This window comes from Lissotriton vulgaris, chromosome 6 (genome assembly GCF_964263255.1).
Source record: "Lissotriton vulgaris chromosome 6, aLisVul1.2, whole genome shotgun sequence".
Taxonomy (NCBI): Eukaryota; Metazoa; Chordata; class Amphibia; order Caudata; family Salamandridae; genus Lissotriton; species Lissotriton vulgaris.
The window spans coordinates 951363771-951386387 of NC_141694.1; positions in this window are offsets into that span (position 1 = coordinate 951363771).

A 22617-nucleotide genomic window follows, 5' to 3' on the forward strand; every position below is an offset into this window, starting at 1 on the left:
GAAGCCAGGCAGTGTGCTTTGTGCCATATGCCTGCATCCAATGTGCCTTGCTTTCATCCATTATGCCCAGGGTTACTCAGTGGTGCATGGGCCTAGTCTTTCTGTGGGGTGTCTTGCATGTAAACGTCATTGAGGGCATGGATGGCATTGGATGGTGGTGATTTTTATGTGTTTTTTGATTTTTTGGGGTGTTGATGGGGCATGGCCATGTGGGTGGGGGGCATTTTGAGGCCTGGTCCAGGCAGGGCCTGGCCATGTGAGTGAGGGTCTAGGGGCCATTTTGAAGCCAGGCAGTGTGCTTTGTTGTGCCATAGGCCTGCACCCAGTCTGCCATGCTTTCATCCATTATGCCCAGGGGTACTCAGTGGTGCATGGGCCGAGTCTTTCTGTGGGGTGTCTTGAATTTCAACATGATTGAGGGCATGGATGGCATTGGATTGTGGTGATTTTTGTGTGTTTTTCGATTTTTTGGCTGTTGTTGGGGCCTTTTGTCCAGGGGTACTCAGTGGTGCATGGACTGAGTCTTTCTGTGGGGTCTCTTTAATGTAAACATCATGGAGGGCATGGATGGCATTGGATTGTGGTGATTTTTGTGTGTTTTTCGATTTTGTGGCTGTTGTTGGGGCCTTTTGCCCAGGCGTACTCAGTGGTGCATGGACTGAGTCTTTCTGTGGGGTCTCTTTAATGTAAACATCATGGAGGGCATGGATGGCAGTGGATTGTGGTGATTTTTATGTGTTTTTTGATTTTTTGGGGTGTTGATGGGGCATGGCCATGTGGGTGGGGGCCATTTTGAGGACTGGTACAGGCAGGGCCTGGCCATGTGGTGGGGGTCAAGGGGCCATTTTGAAGCCAGGCAGTGTGCTTTGTGCCATAGGCCTGCATCCAATGTGCCTTGCTTTCATCCATTATGCCCAGGGTTACTCAGTGGTGCATGGGCCTAGTCTTTCTGTGGGGTGTCTTGAATGTAAACATCATTGAGGGCATGGATGGCATCGGATTGTGGTGATTTTTATGTGTTTTTCGATTTTTGGGGGTGTTGATGTGGCATGGCCATGTGGGTGGGGGACATTTTGAGGACTGGTACAGGCAGGGCCTGGCCATGTGGTGGGGGTCAAGGGGCCATTTTGAAGCCAGGCAGTGTGCTTTGTGCCATAGGCCTGCATCCAATGTGCCTTGCTTTCATCCATTATGCCCAGGGTTACTCAGTGGTGCATGGGCCTAGTCTTTCTGTGGAGTGTCCTGAATGTAAACATCATTGAGGGCATGGATGGCATTGGATTGTGGTGATTTTTATGTGTTTTTCGATTTTTTTGGGGTGTTGATGGGGCATGGCCATGTGGGTGGGGGCCATTTTGAGGACTGGTACAGGCAGGGCCTGGCCATGTTGTGCGGGTCAAGGGGCCATTTTGAAGCCAGGCAGTGTGCTTTGTGCCATAGGCCTGCATCCAATGTGCCTTGCTTTCATCCATTATGCCCAGGGTTACTCAGTGGTGCATGGGCCGAGTCTTTCTGTGGGGTGTCTTGAATTTCAACATGATTGAGGGTATGGATGGCATTGGATTGTGGTGGTTTTTGTGTGTTTTTCGATTTATTTGGGGTGGTGTTGGGGCCTGTCCATGTGGGTGGGAGCCATTTTGAGGCCTGGTCCAGGCAGAGCCTGGCCATGTGGGTGGGGGTCTAGGGGCCATTTTGAAGCCAGGCAGTGTGCTTTGTACCATAGGCCTGCATCCAATGTGCCTTGCTTTCATCCATTATGCCCAGGGGTACTCAGTGGTGCATGGGCCTAGTCTTTCTGTGGGGTGTCTTAAATGTAAACATCATTGAGGGCATGGATGGCATTGGATTGTGGTGATTTTTATGTGTTTTTCGATTTTTGGGGTTGGTGTTGGGGCCTGTCCATGTGGTTGGGGGCCATTTTGAGGCCTGGTCCAGGCAGGGCCTGGCCATGTGGGTGGGAGTCTAGGGGCCATTTTGAAGCCAGGCAGTGTGCTTTGTTGTGCCATAGGCCTGCACCCAGTCTGTCCTGCTTTCATCCATTATGCCCAGGGGTACTCAGTGGGGCATGGGCCTAGTCTTTCTGTGGGGTGTCTTGAATGTAAACATCATTGAGGGCATGGATGGCATTGGATTGTGGTGATTTTTATGTGTTTTTCGATTTTTGGGGGTGGTGTTGGGGCCTGTCCATGTGGGTGGGGGCCATTTTGAGGCCTGGTCCAGGCAGGGTCTGGCCATGTGGGTGGGGGTCAGGGGGCCATTTTGAAGCCAGGCAGTGTGCTTTGTGCCATAGGCCTGCATCCAATGTGCCTTGCTTTCATCCATTATGCCCAGGGGTACTCAGTGGTGCATGGGCCGAGTCTTTCTGTGGGGTGTCTTGAATTTCAACATGATTGAGGGCATGGATGGCATTGGATTGTGGTGATTTTTGTGTGTTTTTCGATTTTTTGGCTGTTGTTGGGGCCTTTTGTCCAGGGGTACTCAGTGGTGCATGGACTGAGTCTTTCTGTGGGGTCTCTTTAATGTAAACATCATGGAGGGCATGGATGGCATTGGATTGTGGTGATTTTTGTGTGTTTTTCGATTTTGTGGCTGTTGTTGGGGCCTTTTGCCCAGGCGTACTCAGTGGTGCATGGACTGAGTCTTTCTGTGGGGTCTCTTTAATGTAAACATCATGGAGGGCATGGATGGCAGTGGATTGTGGTGATTTATATGTGTTTTTTGATTTTTTGGGGTGTTGATGGGGCATGGCCATGTGGGTGGGGGCCATTTTGAGGACTGGTACAGGCAGGGCCTGGCCATGTGGTGGGGGTCAAGGGGCCATTTTGAAGCCAGGCAGTGTGCTTTGTGCCATAGGCCTGCATCCAATGTGCCTTGCTTTCATCCATTATGCCCAGGGTTACTCAGTGGTGCATGGGCCTAGTCTTTCTGTGGGGTGTCTTGAATGTAAACATCATTGAGGGCATGGATGGCATTGGATTGTGGTGATTTTTATGTGTTTTTCGATTTTTGGGGGTGTTGATGGGGCATGGCCATGTGGGTGGGGGACATTTTGAGGACTGGTACAGGCAGGGCCTGGCCATGTTGTGCGGGTCAAGGGGCCATTTTGAAGCCAGGCAGTGTGCTTTGTGCCATAGGCCTGCATCCAATGTGCCTTGCTTTCATCCATTATGCCCAGGGTTACTCAGTGGTGCATGGGCCGAGTCTTTCTGTGGGGTGTCTTGAATTTCAACATGATTGAGGGCATGGATGGCATTGGATTGTGGTGGTTTTTGTGTGTTTTTCGATTTATTTGGGGTGGTGTTGGGGCCTGTCCATGTGGGTGGGAGCCATTTTGAGGCCTGGTCCAGGCAGAGCCTGGCCATGTGGGTGGGGGTCTAGGGGCCATTTTGAAGCCAGGCAGTGTGCTTTGTGCCATAGGCCTGCATCCAATGTGCCTTGCTTTCATCCATTATGCCCAGGGGTACTCAGTGGTGCATGGGCCTAGTCTTTCTGTGGGGTGTCTTAAATGTAAACATCATTGAGGGCATGGATGGCATTGGATTGTGGTGATTTTTATGTGTTTTTCGATTTTTGGGGTTGGTGTTGGGGCCTGTCCATGTGGTTGGGGGCCATTTTGAGGCCTGGTCCAGGCAGGGCCTGGCCATGTGGGTGGGAGTCTAGGGGCCATTTTGAAGCCAGGCAGTGTGCTTTGTTGTGCCATAGGCCTGCACCCAGTCTGTCATGCTTTCATCCATTATGCCCAGGGGTACTCAGTGGGGCATGGGCCTAGTCTTTCTGTGGGGTGTCTTGAATGTAAACATCATTGAGGGCATGGATGGCATTGGATTGTGGTGATTTGTATGTGTTTTTCGATTTTTGGGGGTGGTGTTGGGGCCTGTCCATGTGGGTGGGGGCCATTTTGAGGCCTGGTCCAGGCAGGGCCTGGCCATGTGGGTGGGGGTCAGGGGGCCATTTTGAAGCCAGGCAGTGTGCTTTGTGCCATAGGCCTGCATCCAATGTGCCTTGCTTTCATCCATTATGCCCAGGGTTACTCAGTGGTGCATGGGCCTAGTCTTTCTGTGGGGTGTCTTGCATGTAAACATCATTGAGGGCATGGATGGCATTGGATTGTGGTGATTTTTATGTGTTTTTTGATTTTTTGGGGTGTTGATAGGGCATGGCCATGTCGGTGGGGGGCATTTTGAGGCCTGGTCCAGGCAGGGCCTGGCCATGTGAGTGAGGGTCTAGGGGCCATTTTGAAGCCAGGCAGTGTGCTTTGTTGTGCCATAGGCCTGCACCCAGTCTGCCATGCTTTTATCCATTATGCCCAGGGGTACTCAGTGGTGCATGGGCCGAGTCTTTCTGTGGGGTGTCATGAATTTCAACATGAATGAGGGCATGGATGGCATTGGATTGTGGTGATTTTTGTGTGTTTTTCGATTTTTTGGCTGTTGTTGGGGCCTTTTGTCCAGGGGTACTCAGTGGTGCATGGACTGAGTCTTTCTGTGGGGTCTCTTTAATGTAAACATCATGGAGGGCATGGATGGCATTGGATTGTGGTGATTTTTGTGTGTTTTTCGATTTTGTGGCTGTTGTTGGGGCGTTTTGCCCAGGGGTACTCAGTGGTGCATGGACTGAGTCTTTCTGTGGGGTCTCTTTAATGTAAACATCATGGAGGGCATGGATGGCAGTGGATTGTGGTGATTTTTATGTGTTTTTCGATTTTTTGGGGTGTTGATGGGGCATGGCCATGTGGGTGGGGGCCATTTTGAGGACTGGTACAGGCTGGGCCTGGCCATGTGGTGGGGGTCAAGGGGCCATTTTGAAGCCAGGCAGTGTGCTTTGTTGTGCCATAGGCCTGCACCCAGTCTGCCATGCTTTCATCCATTATGCCCAGGGGTACTCAGTGGTGCATGGGCTGAGTCTTTCAGTGGGGTGTCTTGAATTTCAACATGATTGAGGGCATGGATGGCATTGGATTGTGGTGGTTTTTGTGTGTTTTTCGATTTTTTTGAGGTGGTGTTGGAGCCTGTCCATGTGGGTGGGAGCCATTTTGAGGCCTGGTCCAGGCAGGGCCTGGCCATGTGAGTGAGGGTCTAGGGGCCATTTTGAAGCCAGGCAGTGTGCTTTGTTGTGCCATAGGCCTGCACCCAGTCTGCCATGCTTTTATCCATTATGCCCAGGGGTACTCAGTGGTGCATGGGCCGAGTCTTTCTGTGGGGTGTCATGAATTTCAACATGAATGAGGGCATGGATGGCATTGGATTGTGGGTATTTTTGTGTGTTTTTCGATTTTTTGGCTGTTGTTGGGGCCTTTTCTCCAGGGGTACTCAGTGGTGCATGGACTGAGTCTTTCTGTGGGGTCTCTTTAATGTAAACATCATGGAGGGCATGGATGGCATTGGATTGTGGTGATTTTTGTGTGTTTTTCGATTTTGTGGCTGTTGTTGGGGCCTTTTGCCCAGGGGTACTCAGTGGTGCATGGACTGAGTCTTTCTGTGGGGTCTCTTTAATGTAAACATCATGGAGGGCATGGATGGCAGTGGATTGTGGTGATTTTTATGTGTTTTTCGATTTTTTGGGGTGTTGATGGGGCATGGCCATGTGGGTGGGGGCCATTTTGAGGACTGGTACAGGCTGGGCCTGGCCATGTGGTGGGGGTCAAGGGGCCATTTTGAAGCCAGGCAGTGTGCTTTGTTGTGCCATAGGCCTGCACCCAGTCTGCCATGCTTTCATCCATTATGCCCAGGGGTACTCAGTGGTGCATGGTCCGAGTCTTTCTGTGGGGTGTCTTGAATTTCAACATGATTGAGGGCATGGATGGCATTGGATTGTGGTGATTTTTGTGTGTTTTTCAATTTTTTGGCTGTTGTTGGGGCCTTTTGTCCAGGGGTACTCAGTGGTGCAGGGACTGAGTCTTTCTGTGGGGTCTCTTTAATGTAAACATCATGGAGGGCATGGATGGCATTGGATTGTGGTGATTTTTGTGTGTTTTTCGATTTTGTGGCTGTTGTTGGGGCCTTTTGCCCAGGGGTACTCAGTGGTGCATGGACTGAGTCTTTCTGTGGGGTCTCTTTAATGTAAACATCATGGAGGGCATGGATGGCAGTGGATTGTGGTGATTTTTATGAGTTTTTCGATTTTTTGGGGTGTTGATGGGGCATGGCCATTTGGGTGGGGGCCATTTTGAGGACTGGTAAAGGCAGGACCTGGCCATGTGGTGGGGGTCAAGGGGCCATTTTGAAGCCAGGCAGTGTGCTTTGTGCCATAGGCCTGCATCCAAAGTGCCTTGCTTTCATCCATTATGCCCAGGGTTACTCAGTGGTGCATGGGCCTAGTCTTTCTGTGGGGTGTCTTGAATGTAAACATCATTGAGGGCATGGATGGCATTGGATTGTTGCGATTTCTATGTGTTTTTCAATTTTTGGGGGTGTTGATGGGGCATGGCCATGTGGGTGGGGGACATTTTGAGGACTGGTACAGGCAGGGCCTGGCCATGTGGTGGGGGTCAAGGGGCCATTTTGAAGCCAGGCAGTGTGCTTTGTGCCATAGGCCTGCATCCAATGTGCCTTGCTTTCATCCATTATGCCCAGGGTTACTCAGTGGTGCATGGGCCTAGTCTTTCTGTGGGGTGTCCTGAATGTAAACATCATTGAGGGCATGGATGGCATTGGATTGAGGTGATTTTTATGTGTTTTTCGATTTTTTGGGGTGTTGATGGGGCATGGCCATGTGGGTGGGGGCCATTTTGAGGACTGGTACAGGCAGGGCCTGGCCATGTGGTACGGGTCAAGGGGCCATTTTGAAGCCAGGCAGTGTGCTTTGTGCCATAGGCCTGCATCCAATGTGCCTTGCTTTCATCCATTATGCCCAGGGGTACTCAGTGGTGCATGGGCCGAGTCTTTCTGTGGGGTGTCTTGAATTTCAACATGATTGAGGGCATGGATGGCATTGGATTGTGGTGATTTTTGTGTGTTTTTCGATTTTTTGGCTGTTGTTGGGGCCTTTTGTCCAGGGGTACTCAGTGGTGCAGGGACTGAGTATTTCTGTGGGGTCTCTTTAATGTAAACATCATGGAGGGCATGGATGGCATTGGATTGTGGTGATTTTTGTGTGTTTTTCGATTTTGTGGCTGTTGTTGGGGCCTTTTGCCCAGGGGTACTCAGTGGTGCATGGACTGAGTCTTTCTGTGGGGTCTCTTTAATGTAAACATCATGGAGGGCATGGATGGCAGTGGATTGTGGTGATTTTTATGAGTTTTTCGATTTTTTGGGGTGTTGATGGGGCATGGCCATGTGGGTGGGGGCCATTTTGAGGACTGGTACAGGCAGGGCCTGGCCATGTGGTGCGGGTCAAGGGGCCATTTTGAAGCCAGGCAGTGTGCTTTGTGCCATAGGCCTGCATCCAATGTGCCTTGCTTTCATCCATTATGCCCAGGGTTACTCAGTGGTGCATGGGCCTAGTCTTTCTGTGGGGTGTCTTGAATGTAAACATCATTGAGGGCATGGATGGCATTGGATTGTGGTGATTTTTGTGTGTTTTTCGATTTTTGGGCTGTTGTTGGGGCCTTTTGCCCGGGGGTACTCAGTGGTGCATGGACAGAGTCTTTCTGTGGGGTCTCTTTAATGTAAACATCATGGAGGGCATGGATGGCATTGGATTGTGGTGATTTTTATGTGTTTTTCGATTTTTTGGGGTGTTGATGGGGCATGGCCATGTGGGTGGGGCCATTTTGAGGACTGGTACAGGCAGGGCCTGGCCATGTGATGGGGGTCAAGGGGCCATTTTGAAGCCAGGCAGTGTGCTTTGTGCCATAGGCCTGCATCCAATGTGCCTTGCTTTCAACCATTATGCCCAGGGGTACTCAGTGGTGCATGGGCCGAGTCTTTCTGTGGGGTGTCTTGAATTTCAACATGATTGAGGGCATGGATGGCATTGGATTGTGGTGGTTTTTGTGTGTTTTTCAATTTTTTTGGGGTGGTGTTGGGGCCTGTCCATGTGGGTGGGAGCCATTTTGAGGCCTGGTCCAGGCAGGGCCTGGCCATGTGGGTGGGGGTCTAGGGGCCATTTTGAAGCCAGGCAGTGTGTTTTGTGCCATAGGCCTGCATCCAGTCTGTCATGCTTTCATCCATTATGCCCAGGGTTACTCAGTGGTGCATGGGCCTAGTCTTTCTGTGGGGTGTCTTGAATGTAAACATCATTGAGGGCATGGATGGCATTGGATTGTGGTGATTTTTATGTGTTTTTCGATTTTTGGGGGTGGTGTTGGGGCCTGTCCATGTGGGTGGGGGCCATTTTGAGGCCTGGTCCAGGCAGGGCCTGGCCATGTGGGTGGGGGTCAGGGGGCCATTTTGAAGCCAGGCAGTGTGCTTTGTGCCATAGGCCTGCATCCAATGTGCCTTGCTTTCATCCATTATGCCCAGGGTTACTCAGTGGTGCATGGGCCTAGTCTTTCTGTGGGGTGTCTTGCATGTAAACGTCATTGAGGGCATGGATGGCATTGGATTGTGGTGATTTTTATGTGTTTTTTGATTTTTTGGGGTGTTGATGGGGCATGGCCATGTCGGTGGGGGGCATTTTGAGGCCTGGTCCAGGCAGGGCCTGGCCATGTGAGTGAGGGTCTAGGGGCCATTTTGAAGCCAGGCAGTGTGCTTTGTTGTGCCATAGGCCTGCACCCAGTCTGCCATGCTTTTATCCATTATGCCCAGGGGTACTCAGTGGTGCATGGGCCGAGTCTTTCTGTGGGGTGTCTTGAATTTCAACATGAATGAGGGCATGGATGGCATTGGATTGTGGTGATTTTTGTGTGTTTTTCGATTTTTTGGCTGTTGTTGGGGCCTTTTGTCCAGGGGTACTCAGTGGTGCATGGACTGAGTCTTTCTGTGGGGTCTCTTTAATGTAAACATCATGGAGGGCATGGATGGCATTGGATTGTGGTGATTTTTGTGTGTTTTTCGATTTTGTGGCTGTTGTTGGGGCCTTTTGCCCAGGGGTACTCAGTGGTGCATGGACTGAGTCTTTCTGTGGGGTCTCTTTAATGTAAACATCATGGAGGGCATGGATGGCAGTGGATTGTGGTGATTTTTATGTGTTTTTCGATTTTTTGGGGTGTTGATGGGGCATGGCCATGTGGGTGGGGGCCATTTTGAGGACTGGTACAGGCTGGGCCTGGCCATGTGGTGGGGGTCAAGGGGCCATTTTGAAGCCAGGCAGTGTGCTTTGTTGTGCCATAGGCCTGCACCCAGTCTGCCATGCTTTCATCCATTATGCCCAGGGGTACTCAGTGGTGCATGGGCCGAGTCTTTCTGTGGGGTGTCTTGAATTTCAACATGATTGAGGGCATGGATGGCATTGGATTGTGGTGGTTTTTGTGTGTTTTTCGATTTTTTTGAGGTGGTGTTGGAGCCTGTCCATGTGGGTGGGAGCCATTTTGAGGCCTGGTCCAGGCAGGGCCTGGCCATGTGGGTGGGGGTCTGGGGGCCATTTTGAAGCCAGGCAGTGTGCTTTGTGCCATAGGCCTGCATCCAATGTGCCTTGCTTTCATCCATTATGCCCAGGGGTACTCAGTGGTGCATGGTCCGAGTCTTTCTGTGGGGTGTCTTGAATTTCAACATGATTGAGGGCATGGATGGCATTGGATTGTGGTGATTTTTGTGTGTTTTTCGATTTTTTGGCTGTTGTTGGGGCCTTTTGTCCAGGGGTACTCAGTGGTGCAGGGACTGAGTCTTTCTGTGGGGTCTCTTTAATGTAAACATCATGGAGGGCATGGATGGCATTGGATTGTGGTGATTTTTGTGTGTTTTTCGATTTTGTGGCTGTTGTTGGGGCCTTTTGCCCAGGGGTACTCAGTGGTGCATGGACTGAGTCTTTCTGTGGGGTCTCTTTAATGTAAACATCATGGAGGGCATGGATGGCAGTGGATTGTGGTGATTTTTATGAGTTTTTCGATTTTTTGGGGTGTTGATGGGGCATGGCCATGTGGGTGGGGGCCATTTTGAGGACTGGTAAAGGCAGGACCTGGCCATGTGGTGGGGGTCAAGGGGCCATTTTGAAGCCAGGCAGTGTGCTTTGTGCCATAGGCCTGCATCCAAAGTGCCTTGCTTTCATCCATTATGCCCAGGGTTACTCAGTGGTGCATGGGCCTAGTCTTTCTGTGGGGTGTCTTGAATGTAAACATCATTGAGGGCATGGATGGCATTGGATTGTTGTGATTTCTATGTGTTTTTCAATTTTTGGGGGTGTTGATGGGGCATGGCCATGTGGGTGGGGGACATTTTGAGGACTGGTACAGGCAGGGCCTGGCCATGTGGTGGGGGTCAAGGGGCCATTTTGAAGCCAGGCAGTGTGCTTTGTGCCATAGGCCTGCATCCAATGTGCCTTGCTTTCATCCATTATGCCCAGGGTTACTCAGTGGTGCATGGGCCTAGTCTTTCTGTGGGGTGTCCTGAATGTAAACATCATTGAGGGCATGGATGGCATTGGATTGAGGTGATTTTTATGTGTTTTTCGATTTTTTGGGGTGTTGATGGGGCATGGCCATGTGGGTGGGGGCCATTTTGAGGACTGGTACAGGCAGGGCCTGGCCATGTGGTGCGGGTCAAGGGGCCATTTTGAAGCCAGGCAGTGTGCTTTGTGCCATAGGCCTGCATCCAATGTGCCTTGCTTTCATCCATTATGCCCAGGGTTACTCAGTGGTGCATGGGCCTAGTCTTTCTGTGGGGTGTCTAGAATGTAAACATCATTGAGGGCATGGATGGCATTGGATTGTGGTGATTTTTGTGTGTTTTTCGATTTTTGGGCTGTTGTTGGGGCCTTTTGCCCGGGGGTACTCAGTGGTGCATGGACAGAGTCTTTCTGTGGGGTCTCTTTAATGTAAACATCATGGAGGGCATGGATGGCATTGGATTGTGGTGATTTTTATGTGTTTTTCGATTTTTTGGGGTGTTGATGGGGCATGGCCATGTGGGTGGGGCCATTTTGAGGACTGGTACAGGCAGGGCCTGGCCATGTGATGGGGGTCAAGGGGCCATTTTGAAGCCAGGCAGTGTGCTTTGTACCATAGGCCTGCATCCAATGTGCCTTGCTTTCAACCATTATGCCCAGGGTTACTCAGTGGTGCATGGGCCTAGTCTTTCTGTGGGGTGTCTTGAATGTAAACGTCATTGAGGGCATGGATGGCATCGGATTGTGGTGATTTTTATGTGTTTTTTGATTTTTTGGGGTGTTGATGGGGCATGGCCATGTGGGTGGGGGGTATTTTGAGGCCTGGTATAGGCAGGGCCTGGCCATGTGAGTGAGGGTCTAGGGGCCATTTTGAAGCCAGGCAGTGTGCTTTGTTGTGCCATAGGCCTGCACCCAGTCTGCCATGCTTTCATCCATTATGCCCAGGGGTACTCAGTGGTGCATGGGCCGAGTCTTTCTGTGGGGTGTCTTGAATTTCAACATGATTGAGGGCATGGATGGCATTGGACTGTGGTGGTTTTTGTGTGTTTTTCGATTTTTTTGGGGTGGTGTTGGGGCCTGTCCATGTGGGTGGGAGCCATTTTGAGGCCTGGTCCAGGCAGGGCCTGGCCATGTGGGTGGGGGTCTAGGGGCCATTTTGAAGCCAGGCAGTGTGTTTTGTGCCATAGGCCTGCATCCAATGTGCCTTGCTTTCATCCATTATGCCCAGGGTTACTCAGTGGTGCATGGGCCTAGTCTTTCTGTGGGGTGTCTTGAATGTAAACATCATTGAGGGCATGGATGGCATTGGATTGTGGTGATTTTTATGTGTTTTTCGATTTTTTGGGGTGTTGATGGGGCAGGGCCATGGGGGTGGGGGCCATTTTGAAGACTGGTACAGGCAGGGCCTGGCCATGTGGTGGGGGTCAAGGGGCCATTTTGAAGCCAGGCAGTGTGCTTTGTGCCATAGGCCTGCATCCAATGTGCCTTGCTTTCATCCATTATGCCCAGGGTTACTCAGTGGTGCATGGGCCTAGTCTTTCTGTTGGGTGTCCTGAATGTAAACATCATTGAGGGCATGGATGGCATTGGATTGTGGTGATTTTTATGTGTTTTTCCATTTTTGGGGTGTTGATGGTGCATGGCCATGTGGGTGGGGGCCATTTTGAGGACTGGTACAGGCAGGGCCTGGCCATGTGGTGCGGGTCAAGAGGCCATTTTGAAGCCAGGCAGTGTGCTTTGTGCCATAGGCCTGCATCCAATGTGCCTTGCTTTCATCCATTATGCCCAGGGTTACTCAGTGGTGCATGGGCCTAGTCTTTCTGTGGGATGTCTTGAATGTAAACATCATTGAGGGCATGGATGGCATTGGATTGTGGTGAATTTTTATGTGTTTTTTGATTTTTTGGGGTGTTGATGTGGCATGGCCATGTGCGTGGGGGGCATTTTGAGGCCTGGTCCAGGCAGGGCCTGGCCATGTGAGTGAGGGTCTTGGGGCCATTTTGAAGCCAGGCAGTGTGCTTTGTTGTGCCATAGGCCTGCACCCAGTCTGCCATGCTTTCATCCATTATGCCCAGGGGTACTCAGTGGTGCATGGGCCGAGTCTTTCTGTGGGGTGTCTTGAATTTCAACATGATTGAGGGCATGGATGGCATTGGATTGTGGTGGTTTTTGTGTGTTTTTCGATTTTTTGGGGTGTTGATGGGGCATGGCCATGTGGGTGGGGGCCATTTTGAGGACTGGTACAGGCAGGGCCTGGCCATGTGGTGGGGGTCAAGGCGCCATTTTGAAGCCAGGCAGTGTGCTTTGTGCCATAGGCCTGCATCCAATGTGCCTTGCTTTCATCCATTATGCCCAGGGTTACTCAGTGGTGCATGGGCCTAGTCTTTCTGTGGGGTGTCCTGAATGTAAACATCATTGAGGGCATGGATGGCATTGGATTTGTGATTTTTATGTGTTTTTCGATTTTTTGGGGTGTTGATGGGGCATGGCCATGTGGGTGGGGGCCATTTTGATGACTGGTACAGGCAGGGCCTGGCCATGTGGTGCGGGTCAAGGGGCCATTTTGAAGCCAGGCAGTGTGCTTTGTGTCATAGGCCTGCATCCAATGTGCATTGCTTTCATCCATTATGCCCAGGGTTACTCAGTGGTGCATGGGCCTAGTCTTTCTGTGGGGTGTCTTGAATGTAAACATCATTGAGGGCATGGATGGCATTGGATTGTGGTGATTTTTGTGTGTTTTTCGATTTTTGGGCTGTTGTTGGGGCCTTTTGCCCGGGGGTACTCAGTGGTGCATGGACTGAGTCTTTCTGTGGGGTCTCTTTAATGTAAACATCATGGAGGGCATGGATGGCAGTGGATTGTGGTGATTTTTATGTGTTTTTCGATTTTTTGGGGTGTTGATGGGGCATGGCCATGTGGGTGGGGGCCATTTTGAGGACTGGTACAGGCAGGGCCTGGCCATGTGGTGGGGGTCAAGGGGCCATTTTGAAGCCAGGCAGTGTGCTTTGTTGTGCCATAGGCCTGCACCCAGTCTGCCATGCTTTCATCCATTATGCCCAGGGGTACTCAGTGGTGCATGGGCCTAGTCTTTCTGTGGAGTGTCCTGAATGTAAACATCATTGAGGGCATGGATGGCATTGGATTGTGGTGATTTTTATGTGTTTTTCGATTTTTTTGGGGTGGTGATGGGGCATGGCCATGTGGGTGGGGGCCATTTTGAGGACTGGTACAGGCAGGGCCTGGCCATGTTGTGCGGGTCAAGGGGCCATTTTGAAGCCAGGCAGTGTGCTTTGTGCCATAGGCCTGCATCCAATGTGCCTTGCTTTCATCCATTATGCCCAGGGTTACTCAGTGGTGCATGGGCCGAGTCTTTCTGTGGGGTGTCTTGAATTTCAACATGATTGAGGGCATGGATGGCATTGGATTGTGGTGGTTTTTGTGTGTTTTTCGATTTATTTGGGGTGGTGTTGGGGCCTGTCCATGTGGGTGGGAGCCATTTTGAGGCCTGGTCCAGGCAGAGCCTGGCCATGTGGGTGGGGGTCTAGGGGCCATTTTGAAGCCAGGCAGTGTGCTTTGTGCCATAGGCCTGCATCCAATGTGCCTTTCTTTCATCCATTATGCCCAGGGGTACTCAGTGGTGCATGGGCCTAGTCTTTCTGTGGGGTGTCTTAAATGTAAACATCATTGAGGGCATGGATGGCATTGGATTGTGGTGATTTTTATGTGTTTTTCGATTTTTGGGGTTGGTGTTGGGGCCTGTCCATGTGGTTGGGGGCCATTTTGAGGCCTGGTCCAGGCAGGGCCTGGCCATGTGGGTGTGAGTCTAGGGGCCATTTTGAAGCCAGGCAGTGTGCTTTGTTGTGCCATAGGCCTGCACCCAGTCTGTCATGCTTTCATCCATTATGCCCAGGGGTACTCAGTGGGGCATGGGCCTAGTCTTTCTGTGGGGTGTCTTGAATGTAAACATCATTGAGGGCATGGATGGCATTGGATTGTGGTGATTTTTATGTGTTTTTCGATTTTTGGGGGTGGTGTTGGGGCCTGTCCATGTGGGTGGGGGCCATTTTGAGGCCTGGTCCAGGCAGGGCCTGGCCATGTGGGTGGGGGTCAGGGGGCCATTTTGAAGCCAGGCAGTGTGCTTTGTGCCATAGGCCTGCATCCAATGTGCCTTGCTTTCATCCATTATGCCCAGGGTTACTCAGTGGTGCATGGGCCTAGTCTTTCTGTGGGGTGTCTTGCATGTAAACGTCATTGAGGGCATGGATGGCATTGGATTGTGGTGATTTTTATGTGTTTTTTGATTTTTTGGGGTGTTGATGGGGCATGGCCATGTCGGTGGGGGGCATTTTGAGGCCTGGTCCAGGCAGGGCCTGGCCATGTGAGTGAGGGTCTAGGGGCCATTTTGAAGCCAGGCAGTGTGCTTTGTTGTGCCATAGGCCTGCACCCAGTCTGCCATGCTTTTATCCATTATGCCCAGGGGTACTCAGTGGTGCATGGGCCGAGTCTTTCTGTGGGGTGTCTTGAATTTCAACATGAATGAGGGCATGGATGGCATTGGATTGTGGTGATTTTTGTGTGTTTTTCGATTTTTTGGCTGTTGTTGGGGCCTTTTGTCCAGGGGTACTCAGTGGTGCATGGACTGAGTCTTTCTGTGGGGTCTCTTTAATGTAAACATCATGGAGGGCATGGATGGCATTGGATTGTGGTGATTTTTGTGTGTTTTTCGATTTTGTGGCTGTTGTTGGGGCCTTTTGCCCAGGGGTACTCAGTGGTGCATGGACAGAGTCTTTCTGTGGGGTCTCTTTAATGTAAACATCATGGAGGGCATGGATGGCAGTGGATTGTGGTGATTTTTATGTGTTTTTCGATTTTTTGGGGTGTTGATGGGGCATGGCCATGTGGGTGGGGGCCATTTTGAGGACTGGTACAGGCTGGGCCTGGCCATGTGGTGGGGGTCAAGGGGCCATTTTGAAGCCAGGCAGTGTGCTTTGTTGTGCCATAGGCCTGCACCCAGTCTGCCATGCTTTCATCCATTATGCCCAGGGGTACTCAGTGGTGCATGGGCCGAGTCTTTCTGTGGGGTGTCTTGAATTTCAACATGATTGAGGGCATGGATGGCATTGGATTGTGGTGGTTTTTGTGTGTTTTTCGATTTTTTTGAGGTGGTGTTGGAGCCTGTCCATGTGGGTGGGAGCCATTTTGAGGCCTGGTCCAGGCAGGGCCTGGCCATGTGGGTGGGGGTCTAGGGGCCATTTTGAAGCCAGGCAGTGTGCTTTGTGCCATAGGCCTGCATCCAATGTGCCTTGCTTTCATCCACTATGCCCAGGGGTACTCAGTGGTGCATGGTCCGAGTCTTTCTGTGGGGTGTCTTGAATTTCAACATGATTGAGGGCATGGATGGCATTGGATTGTGGTGATTTTTGTGTGTTTTTCGATTTTTTGGCTGTTGTTGGGGCCTTTTGTCCAGGGGTACTCAGTGGTGCAGGGACTGAGTCTTTCTGTGGGGTCTCTTTAATGTAAACATCATGGAGGGCATGGATGGCATTGGATTGTGGTGATTTTTGTGTGTTTTTCGATGTTGTGGCTGTTGTTGGGGCCTTTTGCCCAGGGGTACTCAGTGGTGCATGGACTGAGTCTTTCTGTGGGGTCTCTTTAATGTAAACATCATGGAGGGCATGGATGGCAGTGGATTGTGGTGATTTTTATGAGTTTTTCGATTTTTTGGGGTGTTGATGGGGCATGGCCATGTGGGTGGGGGCCATTTTGAGGACTGGTAAAGGCAGGACCTGGCCATGTGGTGGGGGTCAAGGGGCCATTTTGAAGCCAGGCAGTGTGCTTTGTGCCATAGGCCTGCATCCAAAGTGCCTTGCTTTCATCCATTATGCCCAGGGTTACTCAGTGGTGCATGGGCCTAGTCTTTCTGTGGGGTGTCTTGAATGTAAACATCATTGAGGGCATGGATGGCATTGGATTGTTGTGATTTCTATGTGTTTTTCAATTTTTGGGGGTGTTGATGGGGCATGGCCATGTGGGTGGGGGACATTTTGAGGACTGGTACAGGCAGGGCCTGGCCATGTGGTGGGGGTCAAGGGGCCATTTTGAAGCCAGGCAGTGTGCTTTGTGCCATAGGCCTGCATCCAATGTGCCTTGCTTTCATCCATTATGCCCAGGGTTACTCAGTGGTGCATGGGCCTAGTCTTTCTGTGGGGTGTCCTGAATGTAAACATCATTGAGGGCATGGATGGCATTGGATTGAGGTGATTTTTATGTGTTTTTCGATTTTTTGGGGTGTTGATGGGGCATGGCCATGTGGGTGGGGGCCATTTTGAGGACTGGTACAGGCAGGGCCTGGCCATGTGGTGCGGGTCAAGGGGCCATTTTGAAGCCAGGCAGTGTGCTTTGTGCCATAGGCCTGCATCCAATGTGCCTTGCTTTCATCCATTATGCCCAGGGGTACTCAGTGGTGCATGGGCCGAGTCTTTCTGTGGGGTGTCTTGAATTTCAACATGATTGAGGGCATGGATGGCATTGGATTGTGGTGATTTTTGTGTGTTTTTCGATTTTTTGGCTGTTGTTGGGGCCTTTTGTCCAGGGGTACTCAGTGGTGCAGGGACTGAGTCTTTCTGTGGGGTCTCTTTAATGTAAACATCATGGAGGGCATGGATGGCATTGGATTGTGGTGATTTTTGTGTGTTTTTCGATTTTGTGGCTGTTGTTGGGGCCTTTTGCCCAGGGGTACTCAGTGGTGCATGGACTGAGTCTTTCTGTGGGGTCTCTTTAATGTAAACATCATGGAGGGCATGGATGGCAGTGGATTGTGGTGATTTTTATGAGTTTTTCGATTTTTTGGGGTGTTGATGGGGCATGGCCATGTGGGTGGGGGCCATTTTGAGGACTGGTAAAGGCAGGGCCTGGCCATGTGGTGGGGGTCAAGGGGCCATTTTGAAGCCAGGCAGTGTGCTTTGTGCCATAGGCCTGCATCCAAAGTGCCTTGCTTTCATCCATTATGCCCAGGGTTACTCAGTGGTGCATGGGCCTAGTCTTTCTGTGGGGTGTCTTGAATGTAAACATCATTGAGGGCATGGATGGCATTGGATTGTTGTGATTTTTATGTGTTTTTCGATTTTTGGGGGTGTTGATGGGGCATGGCCATGTGGGTGGGGGACATTTTGAGGACTGGTACAGGCAGGGCCTGGCCATGTGGTGGGGGTCAAGGGGCCATTTTGAAGCCAGGCAGTGTGCTTTGTGCCATAGGCCTGCATCCAATGTGCCTTGCTTTCATCCATTATGCCCAGGGTTACTCAGTGGTGCATGGGCCTAGTCTTTCTGTGGGGTGTCCTGAATGTAAACATCATTGAGGGCATGGATGGCATTGGATTGAGGTGATTTTTATGTGTTTTTCGATTTTTTGGGGTGTTGATGGGGCATGGCCATGTGGGTGGGGGCCATTTTGAGGACTGGTACAGGCAGGGCCTGGCCATGTGGTGCGGGTCAAGGGGCCATTTTGAAGCCAGGCAGTGTGCTTTGTGCCATAGGCCTGCATCCAATGTGCCTTGCTTTCATCCATTATGCCCAGGGTTACTCAGTGGTGCATGGGCCTAGTCTTTCTGTGGGGTGTCTTGAATGTAAACATCATTGAGGGCATGGATGGCATTGGATTGTGGTGATTTTTGTGTGTTTTTCGATTTTTGGGCTGTTGTTGGGGCCTTTTGCCCGGGGGTACTCAGTGGTGCATGGACAGAGTCTTTCTGTGGGGTCTCTTTAATGTAAACATCATGGAGGGCATGGATGGCATTGGATTGTGGTGATTTTTATGTGTTTTTCGATTTTTTGGGGTGTTGATGGGGCATGGCCATGTGGGTGGGGCCATTTTGAGGACTGGTACAGGCAGGGCCTGGCCATGTGATGGGGGTCAAGGGGCCATTTTGAAGCCAGGCAGTGTGCTTTGTGCCATAGGCCTGCATCCAATGTGCCTTGCTTTCAACCATTATGCCCAGGGTTACTCAGTGGTGCATGGGCCTAGTCTTTCTGTGGGGTGTCTTGAATGTAAACGTCATTGAGGGCATGGATGGCATCGGATTGTGGTGATTTTTATGTGTTTTTTGATTTTTTGGGGTGTTGATGGGGCATGGCCATGTGGGTGGGGGGTATTTTGAGGCCTGGTATAGGCAGGGCCTGGCCATGTGAGTGAGGGTCTAGGGGCCATTTTGAAGCTAGGCAGTGTGCTTTGTTGTGCCATAGGCCTGCACCCAGTCTGCCATGCTTTCATCCATTATGCCCAGGGGTACTCAGTGGTGCATGGGCCGAGTCTTTCTGTGGGGTGTCTTGAATTTCAACATGATTGAGGGCATGGATGGCATTGGATTGTGGTGGTTTTTGTGTGTTTTTCAATTTTTTTGGGGTGGTGTTGGGGCCTGTCCATGTGGGTGGGAGCCATTTTGAGGCCTGGTCCAGGCAGGGCCTGGCCATGTGGGTGGGGGTCTAGGGGCCATTTTGAAGCCAGGCAGTGTGTTTTGTGCCATAGGCCTGCATCCAGTCTGTCATGCTTTCATCCATTATGCCCAGGGTTACTCAGTGGTGCATGGGCCTAGTCTTTCTGTGGGGTGTCTTGAATGTAAACATCATTGAGGGCATGGATGGCATTGGATTGTGGTGATTTTTATGTGTTTTTCGATTTTTGGGGGTGGTGTTGGGGCCTGTCCATGTGGGTGGGGGCCATTTTGAGGCCTGGTCCAGGCAGGGCCTGGCCATGTGGGTGGGGGTCAGGGGGCCATTTTGAAGCCAGGCAGTGTGCTTTGTGCCATAGGCCTGCATCCAATGTGCCTTGCTTTCATCCATTATGCCCAGGGTTACTCAGTGGTGCATGGGCCTAGTCTTTCTGTGGGGTGTCTTGCATGTAAACGTCATTGAGGGCATGGATGGCATTGGATTGTGGTGATTTTTGTGTGTTTTTCGATTTTTTGGCTGTTGTTGGGGCCTTTTGTCCAGGGGTACTCAGTGGTGCATGGACTGAGTCTTTCTGTGGGGTCTCTTTAATGTAAACATCATGGAGGGCATGGATGGCATTGGATTGTGGTGATTTTTGTGTGTTTTTCGATTTTGTGGCTGTTGTTGGGGCCTTTTGCCCAGGGGTACTCAGTGGTGCATGGACTGAGTCTTTCTGTGGGGTCTCTTTAATGTAAACATCATGGAGGGCATGGATGGCAGTGGATTGTGGTGATTTTTATGTGTTTTTCGATTTTTTGGGGTGTTGATGGGGCATGGCCATGTGGGTGGGGGCCATTTTGAGGACTGGTACAGGCTGGGCCTGGCCATGTGGTGGGGGTCAAGGGGCCATTTTGAAGCCAGGCAGTGTGCTTTGTTGTGCCATAGGCCTGCACCCAGTCTGCCATGCTTTCATCCATTATGCCCAGGGGTACTCAGTGGTGCATGGGCCAAGTCTTTCTGTGGGGTGTCTTGAATTTCAACATGATTGAGGGCATGGATGGCATTGGATTGTGGTGGTTTTTGTGTGTTTTTCGATTTTTTTGAGGTGGTGTTGGAGCCTGTCCATGTGGGTGGGAGCCATTTTGAGGCCTGGTCCAGGCAGGGCCTGGCCATGTGGGTGGGGGTCTAGGGGCCATTTTGAAGCCAGGCAGTGTGCTTTGTGCCATAGGCCTGCATCCAATGTGCCTTGCTTTCATCCATTATGCCCAGGGGTACTCAGTGGTGCATGGTCCGAGTCTTTCTGTGGGGTGTCTTGAATTTCAACATGATTGAGGGCATGGATGGCATTGGATTGTGGTGATTTTTGTGTGTTTTTCGATTTTTTGGCTGTTGTTGGGGCCTTTTGTCCAGGGGTACTCAGTGGTGCAGGGACTGAGTCTTTCTGTGGGGTCTCTTTAATGTAAACATCATGGAGGGCATGGATGGCATTGGATTGTGGTGATTTTTGTGTGTTTTTCGATTTTGTGGCTGTTGTTGGGGCCTTTTGCCCAGGGGTACTCAGTGGTGCATGGACTGAGTCTTTCTGTGGGGTCTCTTTAATGTAAACATCATGGAGGGCATGGATGGCAGTGGATTGTGGTGATTTTTATGAGTTTTTCGATTTTTTGGGGTGTTGATGGGGCATGGCCATGTGGGTGGGGGCCATTTTGAGGACTGGTAAAGGCAGGACCTGGCCATGTGGTGGGGGTCAAGGGGCCATTTTGAAGCCAGGCAGTGTGCTTTGTGCCATAGGCCTGCATCCAAAGTGCCTTGCTTTTATCCATTATGCCCAGGGTTACTCAGTGGTGCATGGGCCTAGTCTTTCTGTGGGGTGTCTTGAATGTAAACATCATTGAGGGCATGGATGGCATTGGATTGTTGTGATTTCTATGTGTTTTTCAATTTTTGGGGGTGTTGATGGGGCATGGCCATGTGGGTGGGGGACATTTTGAGGACTGGTACAGGCAGGGCCTGGCCATGTGGTGGGGGTCAAGGGGCCATTTTGAAGCCAGGCAGTGTGCTTTGTGCCATAGGCCTGCATCCAATGTGCCTTGCTTTCATCCATTATGCCCAGGGTTACTCAGTGGTGCATGGGCCTAGTCTTTCTGTGGTGTGTCCTGAATGTAAACATCATTGAGGGCATGGATGGCATTGGATTGAGGTGATTTTTATGTGTTTTTCGATTTTTTGGGGTGTTGATGGGGCATGGCCATGTGGGTGGGGGCCATTTTGAGGACTGGTACAGGCAGGGCCTGGCCATGTGGTGCGGGTCAAGGGGCCATTTTGAAGCCAGGCAGTGTGCTTTGTGCCATAGGCCTGCATCCAATGTGCCTTGCTTTCATCCATTATGCCCAGGGGTACTCAGTGGTGCATGGGCCGAGTCTTTCTGTGGGGTGTCTTGAATTTCAACATGATTGAGGGCATGGATGGCATTGGATTGTGGTGATTTTTGTGTGTTTTTCGATTTTTTGGCTGTTGTTGGGGCCTTTTGTCCAGGGGTACTCAGTGGTGCAGGGACTGAGTCTTTCTGTGGGGTCTCTTTAATGTAAACATCATGGAGGGCATGGATGGCATTGGATTGTGGTGATTTTTGTGTGTTTTTCGATTTTGTGACTGTTGTTGGGGCCTTTTGCCCAGGGGTACTCAGTGGTGCATGGACTGAGTCTTTCTGTGGGGTCTCTTTAATGTAAACATCATGGAGGGCATGGATGGCAGTGGATTGTGGTGATTTTTATGAGTTTTTCGATTTTTTGGGGTGTTGATGGGGCATGGCCATGTGGGTGGGGGCCATTTTGAGGACTGGTAAAGGCAGGACCTGGCCATGTGGTGGTGGTCAAGGGGCCATTTTGAAGCCAGGCAGTGTGCTTTGTGCCATAGGCCTGCATCCAAAGTGCCTTGCTTTCATCCATTATGCCCAGGGTTACTCAGTGGTGCATGGGCCTAGTCTTTCTGTGGGGTGTCTTGAATGTAAACATCATTGAGGGCATGGATGGCATTGGATTGTTGTGATTTTTATGTGTTTTTCGATTTTTGGGGGTGTTGATGGGGCATGGCCATGTGGGTGGGGGACATTTTGAGGACTGGTACAGGCAGGGCCTGGCCATGTGGTGGGGGTCAAGGGGCCATTTTGAAGCCAGGCACTGTGCTTTGTGCCATAGGCCTGCATCCAATGTGCCTTGCTTTCATCCATTATGCCCAGGGTTACTCAGTGGTGCATGGGCCTAGTCTTTCTGTGGGGTGTCCTGAATGTAAACATCATTGAGGGCATGGATGGCATTGGATTGAGGTGATTTTTATGTGTTTTTCGATTTTTTGGGGTGTTGATGGGGCATGGCCATGTGGGTGGGGGCCATTTTGAGGACTGGTACAGGCAGGGCCTGGCCATGTGGTGCGGGTCAAGGGGCCATTTTGAAGCCAGGCAGTGTGCTTTGTGCCATAGGCCTGCATCCAATGTGCCTTGCTTTCATCCATTATGCCCAGGGTTACTCAGTGGTGCATGGGCCTAGTCTTTCTGTGGGGTGTCTTGAATGTAAACATCATTGAGGGCATGGATGGCATTGGATTGTGGTGATTTTTGTGTGTTTTTCGATTTTTGGGCTGTTGTTGGGGCCTTTTGCCCGGGGGTACTCAGTGGTGCATGGACAGAGTCTTTCTGTGGGGTCTCTTTAATGTAAACATCATCGAGGGCATGGATGGCATTGGATTGTGGTGATTTTTATGTGTTTTTCG